This window comes from Diadema setosum, chromosome 10, assembly GCF_964275005.1.
Source record: "Diadema setosum chromosome 10, eeDiaSeto1, whole genome shotgun sequence".
NCBI classification, from domain to species: domain Eukaryota; kingdom Metazoa; phylum Echinodermata; class Echinoidea; order Diadematoida; family Diadematidae; genus Diadema; species Diadema setosum.
The window spans coordinates 34,010,463-34,024,393 of record NC_092694.1 but is presented as its reverse complement, the minus strand read 5'-3'; positions in this window follow the sequence as shown (position 1 = coordinate 34,024,393).

Genomic DNA, 13,931 nt, shown 5'->3' with positions numbered 1-13,931 from the left:
GAACACATCCTATCCATAAGATTAAAAAGAACAAGCCTATAACCCAGTAACTTTCGAGTTGTACACATCAAAACAATACTAATATTGTTTGAGTGCTCATAATACTTCCTTCCAGTACGCTTTTATACAGATACTAGCAGACACAGAAATATGAGCAACATCAAACAAAATCAACGAAAATAGGAGGCTGTTCGTTCATCTGTTTATTACAAGGTAATGATCAGTAGAACGCACGATTTATTAGCTTGTGTGTTCAAATTCAATATATTATAGTAACAATCTATCTAATCATTTCAGTTTAAAAGAATATTCAAACAAAGATATTCAATCAACATGTCAATAGAAAGCGAACAATGTGAAAAAGATGCAATTAAGACATATCAATGTATAAACATAGCTCTGCGTCCTTGGTGCCTGGTCCTAGCTTCATTTAATTTCTTTTCCCCCATTGATTTCGAAAGGGTAGACATGTTTATTACAGGTACAAATACGGCAATAATAGTACATTCTATGAAACGTTCAATTTCATTCAATTCAAATTTATTTCCGGGTGGTTGTTTTTTTTTTTTTGACACTAACATAATACTTTTCACTTTCTTTAGTGTGATGTACGTGAAAACCAAAAATAGGGGGAAAATTATCACTGTCATGAATGGTAGTCGGCAATGTTATAATATGTGTGGCGCTCCGTCGGAATGAGTCAAAAGTCGCAAAAAATGAAATCGTAGTTATGCCTATAAGTGAATTCTACAGACTCTAAGCTTTACACTGATATGTAATACAACTCATTTCGACATCCCTATAGATCATAAAAACGAATATTAACCACGTTTGTTATGTCAGTTGATTTTCTAAATAACGGAGAAAATCGCTCTCAAAGTTCAGGCTATGTTCATGTTCACAACCTGTTTCTTTCACGGGACGAAACAATAAACTGTCCTGCTTAGCGACGGCGTTTACGCTCCATCGCACGCACTACCGTATAAGGCGATAGCTTGGGTATGTAAGATAATCAACCAATCGCAGGACAGGTCTATCATTACCGATTCTGACCAATACGGCAGCCCGAATGTAAACTTCGGCGCGTTTGTGTCCGTGCCGCTGCTGCCGCATGAATGAGTCGGTACGCGTTGTGTGTCGGCTGCGTTGTGGTTTGCCGCAATTTTTAACTCACAAACAATAGGAAACAGTAGAAAGAAAAGAAGGCACGCAATGCGTCTTACGAGAAGCGTCTTTTAGCGAGGGCGTTGATCGCTTCCATTCTCCTCCCATACATGTTGTTGTCAATGGAAACTAAAGAGGATGCGTTTAGCAAGTACCAATACCTAAATAGAACCTGAGAACCTATTGTAGGCGGGCACGCAATGCGTCTTACGAGAAGCGTCTTTTAGCGAGGGCGTTCATCGCTTCCATTCTCCTCCCATGTTGTTGTCAATGGAAACTAAAGAGGATGCGTTTAGCAAGTACCAATACCTATTAAATAGAACCTGAGAACCTATTCTAAGCGGGGGTTCAAAAGACAGCATCGGTAGAAAAAGTCAATGAAGTTGATTAACGATAGTCGTCTTTTGAGATCGTGTTCTTTGCGTGTACTTAAAACCCTCAAATTACGCACATGGTCGTAATGTTGCAGAGCATCAAAAACTGCTTTCGCGTCTTTTCTGCTGCAGCTGTATACAGCCGTAACATTATGAATTCCCGCCATATTAAAGGCACATTTCCTTTATAGGCGTTGCGTTCACAGTAATTATCGCTTATCAGAAGTATCAGAAGTATCAGAAGCAAAGGTTGATGTAGGCTTGACAGCTTCACGTTGGGTTTACAATGATTCTCAGTCACTTTTCTAATAGCATAGCATATAAAAAACAATTAACTTTTAGCTTAAGCGGATTTTTTTTTTTTTTTTTACATCACATGTGCAGTTACAATCTTTCTGCGTTTGAGAAGTGGATCATAAATAACAATACTGAAAAATATTCGGAATTGATACTTAGGCCTTCTTCACTTCGTTTTGTATTCACAAACCTTATCAGAAAAAAAAAATGATTGCTTGATTACTTTCGGGTAAAGGAACTACCGAAAAGGAACCGCATTTAATTTTCTTGTTAACGAACCTAAGCTAATAGCAAACCATATTTCATTGTGTGATTAACGAACCTTCAGAATAATCAATTGTATTACCCCCCTCCCCCAAGGAAAAAAAAAGCATTTCAATGTCATGCGTTGTCAATAGCGATAAAAGGCCCGTTTTTATTTCGTAGTGTGTCTCAGTACTCCTGTGCTTATTTCTAAGGATGTGCCTCTCTTAATGATTGCGATTGATGTTCAACTATTTCTTTCACGGGAGCTTGAACAGGAAGAAGCTAAAATTCAGGCAAGGAGACGAGTTTTCTTCCATGAGATGCAATCATTAAGACACATCTATTCACGAAAGTTGTGTGATTGCTTATGTGCTAAAGAATTGTGTCCATTACATGAATCAGGCACTATACAAAACGGTTGAAATCTACTGAAAGTCGAACTTCGTTTTGTTTTTTGTTTTTTGTTCAATTTCATTTCAATTTTAAGCGGGGATAGACTAGAAATTAGTTTGTCTATACTGGCAGGAGACATTACAGTTTTCCAGTACATGCTCCGCATTTAAACAGTCGCCATATTTTCGTGGTCAGAATCAGATAATGGACACGTGATATATTATAAAAATGAAAATAGAAAACAACGAACACGCCATATGTACAAACATTATGAACTTCAATGAATTAAACTTACCTGTGATATTCTGCATAAAAACGATCACGCCGATTAAATGATTTAATATAATTAATAGAGCACACAGCGATATCATGCATGGCAGATCAAATCAAGTTCAATTGGTGAGAAAGCTAAATGAAGTTAAAAAGTTGACTTCTTTTCGTTTCTCTTTCAATTCATGAAAACAGAATTACATTGTATATCTATTGAAGAGGATTGTCTCTGTTGCGAACGATCGCCATATATAGCACTGTTAGTCTCCTGCGCAAATCCGAATCCCTAAATACTTTAATTTTTGCTCGATAATGTAATAACCCTGCTCATAATTTCATAAAGGACTCGCAAATTCAAAGTTTCAAACCGTATACTAAAACATTATATTGTATATGGTGTATTTCAAAAAACATTTTGAATGCGTTGCGTGTTAGCATGTAAATAGCACCAATCTGCCTTTTATTTTCCGTATACGTAAAGCGCACAGAAACGTAACCAAATGTTACAAAATACAGTGAAATGCATTGTACGGCGTGGAACTATCATTAGAAGTATATCCCATTCCTTTTTACTTTTATTTGCTTGAACCAAACCATGTGTCATTTTCGTAGCGACATCAATAGGAATTAGAATGTATGAAGATAATCGTTACTCATTTTTTTTTTTTGCGCTACTGTTATAGCATTTACATTTTCCAACTTTTATTGACATGCAGTACTATGTTACTGTATTGTTACGATTACGAATGTTGGTTATGAATTCAAAAGACTGGTTTATTAATCTAACTACAAAGGTAATAGCTGTTTTGAAAGTAGTTCGATACAAGTTCAAAACGCGATCGAAATTTAAGTTCCCTTCCCTCCTTGATAAAAGTTTTGTTGGGTTTTCGCTATAGGCATTTATTAGGAAACGCTGTAAAAACGACAACAAATGCCTACTATACATCAAGAGATGACCTATACATACATGAAACACAAAAAAATCTCTACGTTCTGATATAAATCAACTGCTTCTTTGTTTGTTTGTTTGTTTGTTTGTTTGTTTATTTGTTTGTTTGTTTTGAATTACCATGGTCTTTGTCGGGGGAAAGATGAAGAAAAGTAGTAGAGTGTATCACTCTCAAATCCGGATGATTGCGATAAGTGTGTATCCCCGCCCTTTCTATACAGGTAAACGATTTAAGCTTGGTATGCTATTATAAAAGCCTGCATGTGTCACGCGGAAGAACTGATTCCGTGATCACTTTTAGCCTTTCATAAAATTCACGTTTTAAGATGGTTACGATAGCTTGTAGGAGATAGAGTAAGTTAGCGTCACTGACTGTGGTTCTGAACACAAAAGGAGACTGAAAAATTCCTTTACAAATTAGCAGACATAATGCCGATCCTCCAACACTGTTGCTCCATTCCGTCATTGATTCTGCTATCAATGGCGAAGAAAGAATACTGGTTGCGTGATTATCCAACCCTTGATAGCAGGAAGTTTACCTTTCATTGTTTAAGGCTTCGTTGATGCGGGGTTTACTCGGATACAAGGCGTGAACATTGCCGTGCGAGTTCTTTCATTCGAAATTCCTCAGAATACGCAATTCAATGGGCAATTAGCGCTGCTACTTGGCAAAGCTGTTAGCCAACCCAATTGTCCCAATTCTTTGCAGACTTGACCTCTCACATGTCAGCTACACGCAATACACGGCAAACAACTTTCATTACAAACATTCTGATTAAAAAACAAAACAAAATGAAGAAGCACACTTTTGAGTAGCGACACAGCTTTCTGTCCCTTTCTCAAATAGGTCCTACTTCTAAAAAAATACACAGATGACTAGAGTCAGAATATCCTCCAAAGGGAACACGAGCTATCTGGGCATTAATAATGTTTGTCTTCCTATTTCTCTCCATGCCGTCACGGCCCAAACCATCATAAGTAATAAGGCAATAAGTTTCATTAACCAGGGAAATAATAGTACGCATTACATACATTTGGCGAATTATCACACAAATTGTCGACTTTATAAAAACGAGAATAATTGACAACTTAGGCCCTACTATATCTCCAGAGATGAACTTTAAACAGCAAGTCACATACCAGGGAACGAAAGTTATGATTATTTGAATAAATTCATTAATGAGGCCAATTAATAACCGTTGTAAAAGTACACACACGCATAAAAAAGGTTTCGAGTTCGATATGTGATCATTGTATTAGCTCATAGATAAAGTATCATAAATTTTGCGTGATCGTTCGTTGGAATTATTTTTTTCAGTGCGATTTGTGCGTCATGTCAATCACCACTCATTGAAATGGAGTGCATGTATCAAACGAAACTCGCTGGTCATGCAATCAATAGCCTTGGTCAGCTCACTATTATTGCGTAATTCTATAGCCCTCGCCGCTTGGCCGCCGACGCCGCCGCGCGCACCATGCTTTGTTTTTGTCTTCAAAGGGGTCAAGAGCAATGCCTCATTAGCATACACCCTAGCAACGGAGGCGGAGTCTCGATCTGGCAAGAACAATAGGTGCGAAACGCAACGCAAAGGCGAGCGTTCGAAAAAAATGTAACCGAAAAAAATTGTCTCAGAAAAACGGTGATTTGGGACACTTGTACTCATTTTCACACGCTGAAATTTTCTGTACAAACAGATAAAACATAAAGGAATCAAAATCCGTCATAAAAAAATTTCGACCCGAGTAGTGCTTCCCCTTCATTTTCGGCTCATTACGGGAAAACTCCCCGTGCGACTTATGACTCATTTTGTCGGAGCGCCACACATATAACATTGCCGACTACCATTCATACCTTGTTGCCGAAAACATACACACACACACACACACACACACACACACACACACACACACACAATAGGACCAGAATGAATAACTATTTTGCAATGAATTTGGGGTGTTAGTTTTCATGGTTCCCTTCATAGCTAGATACACACAAGAGTCCCTAATCGTCTCGATCGGACCAGTGATATGAAGGAAAAGAGGAAAATATTAATTTGGACTCGGTTGCCACCCATACTAGGTCATAATGGGAGTAACGCCTTTGCCATCACTGTAGGGATCTGTGCTCATCTACTCCGCAATGGTATCAGCAGGGGCAGATCTAGCTCTTTGCTAATATGATTGGAGAAATGGCAGGGGTGGTTTCAAACCCAATGAATCGTATAAAAAACAAACAAACAAATAAACAAAAAAGACAATGAAATAAACACATAAAGAAACAGACATAAAAGTTTTCACATTACTTCTTCTATTCTCCCCCTTGTCTCCTCAAATTGGGCTGACGAGCAAAAAAAAGACATGAAAAAAAAAAGCGGGGGAGGGAGGGTTTACACCTCAAAGAAGAAAACAAAAGAAAACGAAGGTTTTTACTTTTTCCCAGGCTCAGATACCTCTATTCCCACCTAGCCAATGAAGTCTATGAATGAAGTAAAAGGAATATGAGTTACGGACAAGAAAGGGCGCTCATGCCTCACTCTAAAACAACTTCAGCTCACCGCCAACGATGAATTGATGATAACAATGTTTTGCACACCAAAATGTGAAGAACTATCTCTAGTTGATAGCTCGAATATGCTGTTCATTCTTCGTGCGTATCTGGATTTGATGAGCCAGTCTAAAGTTATATTCCGCGCGTGGCTAGATAAACGTCAAATTAAAAACAAACAAACAAACAAACAAAGAACATAAAGAGACACAGAGTTGTGATGAGCAAAATCATGTACAGCGCCCAAGCAGTTTCCTTTTTTGCTGAGGTGAAAGAACATTCTGAACATTCGGAGGAACTTGATTGGGAATAGATCCTAATCAAATGATTGGCTGAGAGCAATCACGTGGACAGACTACTTAGTATTATTTTGCCTTGCATGCGCAGCGGGCAAAAGTTTTTACTACTGAACGTGTACAAATGACAGGTAGGCTACAAACTAACGACCGTCCAGACACCATAATCACGCTTAATGACGTCACAATTTCATATTGCAACAATGCGCACTCAATCAGTTACAGACGCGCACTTTCAGTGCCCTATTCACCGGAAACAAGATCGTGTTCAGTAGATAAAAGTGTGTTTGGAACGTTTCTTTGGACATTTTGGCTGTTTTTCTAAAGCATGTTCTACGGCGTAGCTGACTTGTATCTACCCAAAAAGGTAAATTAAAACAGTCCATAGAACTATTTCGTAAAGTAAATAATGCACAATATGTTCGGGGCATTAGTGGAGATGGAGCTCACTGTTGGGTATTCAAATTGTGCTAAATGCACTCGGTTCTGCTTTGTGAATGTTACACCTATACCCATCATGATCCTCTCTCAAGTAAACGCCCGCTTTCCTGTATGTTCTGTGCTTTATTTGTATACAAGCATGCTGAAGAGTCTTCAAACCCTACAGCGCCTTTGTTTCGATGGCTTAAAATTCGTGGTCAACTGAACCATTATTACCTTGAACCATCGCTGCTGGGAACTGGCCTATTCAAATTTTCATTTGTTTATTTTACAATATTATGGCCTTCCAGTGACTTAACTCGACATCGGGCATTTGTTCTTCTTGCATTTTGCCTCTTCTACTTTTATTTGACAGTAATACTATAATATTACCTGTAACATTTTTACTTCTTATATCTTACATGACATACACTCACTTGACATTGGCCAACCCTCCCTTCCCCGAAAAAAAAAAACACCAAACAAACAAAGGCTCAGATACAAAATATTAACAGAAATCTTTGTTCTGGATAAGATCCAGAATGGAATGGAAACATATAGTTGTATACGTGCATGGAGTGTGCTTCTATTGTTAATAGTCCAAATATTATGATTATTATATCATATGGATTTACATATGGATTTAATGTACCTCATACATTAAATCCATGTAATGTGCGCACACATGCATAAACACATTTTTACAAGACACAATGAGTATACCGCATGAAATTTGAGTCGATAAAGAGTCGGTCCAAAAATGTTTGTCCCCAATTAACAAAGTGCGAGTGATTGAGAACAATTCTTCATCTCATGGAGAACCGGTATAAGTCAAACCTGGAAGTGGGGCAACATTTCTTCTCTAAAAGTGTTATAATCATCATTTAGGGTGTGTTACGGCACATTTTGGTAAATGGGCACATTTTGGTAAATTACCAAAATGTGCAAGTTACCAAATGTGCCGTCACTATGTCACGGCACATTTTGGTAATTTACCAAAATGTGCCGATAGTGCACCTATACCTGACGGGATCAATTGTTACCAAAATGTGCAGTTAAAAGTGGATTTGCCTGCACCTTTTGGACAATCTGCACATTTTGGTAACCGAACTAAAAACCCGCGGATGGCCTTGAGATTTATAACACGGTCAAGGAGTTAAGGTGATATGGTCCTGCAGTAAAGACAGGCAAGACACTTATTTAGCTCACCAGAGCTGAAGGCTCGAGTATTACAGCTATAAATTGCGATTGCTTTTCGTGCGGGTATGCTGTGTGACCTGCGTGCCAGGTGCGTGGGGCTGACGACTTAGTGAAGGAATTGAGTATATGAATATAAGAACGACCCAAGTCCATGAAAGACCATTTCGAGTAAACTAAAAAAAACACTCTATATCTTTTTTATTTGTCCAATGATATTCTATATAACTGTGATGGGAAGGCAACATTGTATATACAAATTAAAACATATATTATTATGACAATTAACATTTACATTAATTGTGGAGAGGCCATTTTGTGTGGTGGACTTGGGTCGTTCTTTGACTCATAATTATGGACTTGGGTCGTTCTTTGATTCATATACATGATATTCTGCTATAGAGATGAGAGAAGGATGAGAGAGGGCGCTATTATATGAATGTAAGAATGACCCAAATCCTTCATTCTTACATTCATTTAAGATTTAACTCATTCATTTCAGGTACTTCCGGGGGTAATTAGGATTTATCATTTATACACAAGATGAGCCCATGCATAAGCTACACCCATGTCAAACTGAATTTGGCCAAAAATTGGACTTGGGTCGCTTTTGTATTCAGGTCTTCAATTCCTCTGAATGAATGGCAGAAGTACCACAGAATGTCATTAATTTGGCCGCATACGGGAACTGCGAAATACATGCGTGGGAGTTGCCTGCGAGGTGCTGCCGCGGGCTAAGGGCCTCCTCCTGCGTGTACCTCTGCGGGCAATTCCCACGGCTCACCCGGAAAAAAGTTTTGGTCATGCTGTAAACTTAGCTACGGGTAAATTGGACTTGCGTGCGCACCTCCGGGCAAATACAGGCAAGATACGCGCTAGGTACTGTCAGGTGCGGACCAACTGCGGAGAGCTCCGGGTAGCAAATTTGCTTCCCCACAAGTCAAACTTCCCCACATATGGTATGACAAGGCCTTGAGCATGTTCAAAATTGTTCCGAGTAAGTTGCAGGGGTACACGCAGAACACCATTAGGAGACCCTTACCGGCAGCACCTTGCAGACAACTCCAACGCAGGTACTTCCCAATACCTGTAAGTCACTCGTAACAGAAAACGGATCGGTTTCAAAGTTCTCACGCAGGTCAAACGGAATACACGCAAGTAGAAGGTAAGTAGCACGCGTCTAGCAAATAAGACACAAGTGCGACACTCGTAAACATTCTTGTCCGCCCGCAGAAAATTTTCCTGCGAGCTGAAAAATCCCTACCCGGAAAGGTGTGACGCGGCCTTACAGGCCGTGTCACATCTTTCCGGGCAAGCCTTTCGTGCGACTTGCGAAGAACAATTTTTACTACCCGGAGGTCCCCGCAGATGACCTTCACGTAACAGTACCTAGCACGTATCTCGCCCTTAGTCGCCCGGAGGTAACACCGAACAATTTCTGAGGGCGGACAAGGATTTGGGCCAGTTGTGCATGTGTCTTACTTGCTGGATGCGTGCTACTTATGTTCTTCTTGCGGGTATTCTGTGTGACCTGCGTGCCAGGCGCGTTGGGGCTGACAACTCAGAAATTCATCTGAAAGAACGGCAAAAGTCCAACAGAAATGACAAAATGTCATCAATGCACCTTCGAGGTGCTGCTCAAAACTTGGCTGCGGGTAAATCGGACTTGCGTGCGCAGCTCCGGGCAACTACGGGCGAGATAATTTTCCTGCGTGCTGGAAAAACTTTACTCGCAACAAGCCCGCGTAGCTTGCCCGGAAAGGTGTTTACAAGGCCTTTAGGCTGCCGAACTCATTCGGTGGGGAAAAAACCAACTGCACTTACAATTTGTTTTTGTGATGATTGTGGAGGAGCAGAAAGTTACCAAAATGTGCCGTCAGTGTCCTGCACATTTTGGTAAATTTACCAAAATGTGCCGTAACACACCTTCTATACAAATACCGGGGACATTGCACTTAGCATTGTAAAAAAGTAATGATTTTTTTTTGTTTGTTTATTCACTATTACAAATGAGCTATTTCCAAACTAATTCATCCTACAAAATTGTAATGTTATGTGATAATCAGAGACTAATCTTTGCAGGTTATTCAAAACTAAAACTATCCAGGCCATCCTTGATCAGTTACTTTTCAGTGATCCTTATTGCTTTTGTACTTCATGACTCGGTCAACAGTTTTGTTGTTCCTTTTTATGTATACATGTATGCTAAAGAGAAAATATTTTTCCCATTTTTGGTCTTATATTGACTTTTTTTTAACCTGAATTTGTAATTTGATCAGTTATCTACATAGACGAGATGAAAAGAAATTATATCATGTAAACCTATTTCTATTTCGTTTCGATGTTTACCTTTACTTTCAACAAGGTCCCGCAAACATCGCACCCCCACTAATAACTTGTCGCCTATTAAACAACCACTCACAGTTTTGTTTTCTTTTTTTCTTCTAAATTTGTAATTTGATCAATTATTCCCATAGACGAGATGAGAACAATTGATAGTATGTAAACACATTTCTATTTCGTTTCGATGTTTACCTTTAATATCAACAAGGTCTCACAAATACCACACCTGCTGGTCGCCTATTAAACAACTATTCAATCATGTCCTCATCTGTACATCCGGAAGTGGTTTAATTTGAATTAAACTTAAAAAAATAATGTGCATAATGATGACCTATTCATGGTCTCTATAACATTGTTCTGATTAATTTCTTGTGTAATTCTCATTGATGCTAGCTGATAATTGGTTAGATATTCAATTGCATTTGGGTTACTGACGGTGCTGCTGCACTAATAGATTTAAAAAAAAAGAAATAATACAGAAAAAGAATTCATGATCTAAGTAGATGAGAGGTGAAAAACGTCTTCAGAAGGACAATTCTCATAGGCGTTTTCTAGATGTGACAGGGTGATGGAAGAAGTGTCTTCAACATCGGGTAAACTCCAGCATGAGGTGCCATTGGTATCGAACTCTTTTTCTGTGCACTCCGGGTCAACTACAACAATGGATTTCATTTCTTCGTATTCATGATCGTCGTCCTGGCACGATGAAGCGGAATAATTCACAATGTCCGCTGGTTGTCTGCAGGGCGTGGTGACGATCATGGAAGGCGCCAAATGCTCTTGGCTCGTTAAGGTGCTCAATTTCTCGGCCGGTTTGGGCTCTGCATGGAGGGCCTGATATATGTGGCTAGTCAGTTGGACGTTATCGCTCTCAGCACCCACTGCCTCGCCTCTACTAACCGGGTTACCTAAGCTGCCCCTGCTCCTCAAAGATTCATATCTCATTACAATCAGCAGAAGCAGGACAACTAAAAATAACACAGCAACGGTGAGTGCAATGACAGATGATTTGTAAGACGTCTGGTTGACAATTTTACTGCCGGGGTTTTCTGATCTCAGTACAGATGTTGCCAGGTCTAAGTTTGCTGACGTATTTGAAGTTGTGTTCCACTCTCTAAAAAACTCAATTTCTGTTGTTGGATCTGTTACAGGAGTAGTAAACCCTTTGGAAAAAAAAAAGAACAAGCAAAAGACCAAGGAGGACATCAGCATTGATTATACATTCACCCAAGAAAATGTCGTAATACCATATTTTTCAAAAGGATACGAAGTAAGATTTTTCTGTTCTCATGTGACTTGTCTGTTTTCTTGAATAAAGACAAAAAAGAAAGAAAAAGAAAGAAAGGAAATGTGTAAAAAGTCAGAATTATGAATAGATAAATAAAAAATAAATAAGTGGATAACTGAAAAACATACGCTTTGATCAAACATATTTTTTTATTTGTCTTGCGTTTTGTAATTACACTTACAGATTTTCCAGTGTGAAAGACCTATGTTATTATCGTCAAAGTGTTATTCCCCCCATCCACCCCCCCCCCCCCCCACACACACACACATGCCCTGTCTCTGACCATGGTGCTACTGTAGCTCCATGCTCTGACACGAGACGCAGTGTATGAAGACACACTCGCGGGACAAGAGACAACAGATATTACGATTTTCGTGTTCATATCCTTCTTAAATAATTATTTTGCTTCCAAAATTTGATTAAAAATATTTTTCAAATATTCCATTAAAACTGTAGGGTTCTTCACCACACGGTTTACAGATAGTGCCTTGACAAAAAATGGCCGCAGCTCAGGCGTGAACAGGAGCCACGCGTGTGTATAAAACAGGCTATGCTCTCTGGCAGGAGACAGCGTATATCAGGTCAATTACCCCCGAGGGGAATACACCCCTCCCCGGCTAAATACTGGTTAGTGATAAAGTTGAGTAAGGATTAGGGTTAGGGTTAGGTTCACGGCTAGAGTTTGGGTTGGGGTTAGAATTAGTTTCATGATTTGGATTAGGGGTATAGGGTCAGGAGAGGGGTCTGAGGTAATTGCCCATGGGTTAATTGCCCTAGACCCAGAAGGAAAACATAATTATATCGATCTAGGCTGCATGATTGTATCAACCAATGTATCGTTACAATGTGTCAATCCGGCAAAAGGCTACAGAAATATGTTCTTTTTCGGTCAGTAGGGGATGAACAGAAAAAGAAAACGCGAAAAAGAAATTATAACTAGTGTATGTTCCCGAATGCATAAACAAAATCTTCTTCTGGCAGTACTCTGTTGCAACAATTTTGTGGATATCATTTTCATTGGTCAACTTTAATAATAATGATACTAATAATGACAATAATAATGATAATCATCATCATTATCAGAATGGTAATAGTAATAGTAAGGTCTTCTTTATCCAGGGTAGCCTCTTAAGTGTAAACATTGCCACTGCTCTACCAGAGGGCCCTGCCATCATCAGCCTAGAGTTGCCAGGTACCCAATCATACACCTGGGTCAAGAGGGACATGGTAGGTAAAACATCTTGTCCAAGGACATAAGCACTGGGCGGGAATCAAACTCGGGTCCTCCGAATGGGAGTCGGGAGGCTCACCCATCATACCACGGCGCAATACTTGGTATCGAGATTGACAGCCAAGAAAAGAATTTTGGTTGAGTTCCTGTCTCTTTTATTTTGACGGGAATAACATACAAAAACACAAACCTGTGTGTGTTGTAGGACCTGCAATACATCAGCTTTTCACTCACCTGATGGGTATTCCCGAGACGTTTCGAGGGCCTCCGTCGTGCTATAGGTATTTACTGCAGATTGAGCAAAGAAAAGATATTCAGTGATTGAATAAAATTTGAAATACATGTTGACTCATTGAAAGCAACAACATTATTTCAACACATCAGTAAAATTTTGGGGAAAACTTGCCAATCGATTCGAAAGTTATCAATTCTTAGTTTTGGTGCTGGAAAAATAAGACGGTACACGACACCATCAGGAACAACAAAGAAAATATTTGGAAGATTCAACATATTTTCACTTTCCTTGCATATATATTTGACTTACTTTCTTCAGAAAGTTGAAGGGTAACATAACACCTGACAGGGTGAATACTATAATATGTCGATATCAGTATTCTGGTCGATGGAATGTGTGCTTTTCATGGAAAATTATTATTTTTAATTCTCATTCTTGTGAAAGTGCATCACATGCGCTGAGAGCATAGACATTTTTTTTTGAAAAAAAAAATGGGTGATCATATCTCAGTATTGAATTGATCCCCTTCCCCATCCCACCTCAAAGTGCAAGAGTCCGAATAGTTCGGCAGTTCGGACGCAATTGCTCCGAAATGAACTATCTACATGTTTAGACTGTTGTAGCAAAACCAACGTTGGAACCAACTTTAGTAAATAGTTAGTCCTTAAAACCTGATTATATGC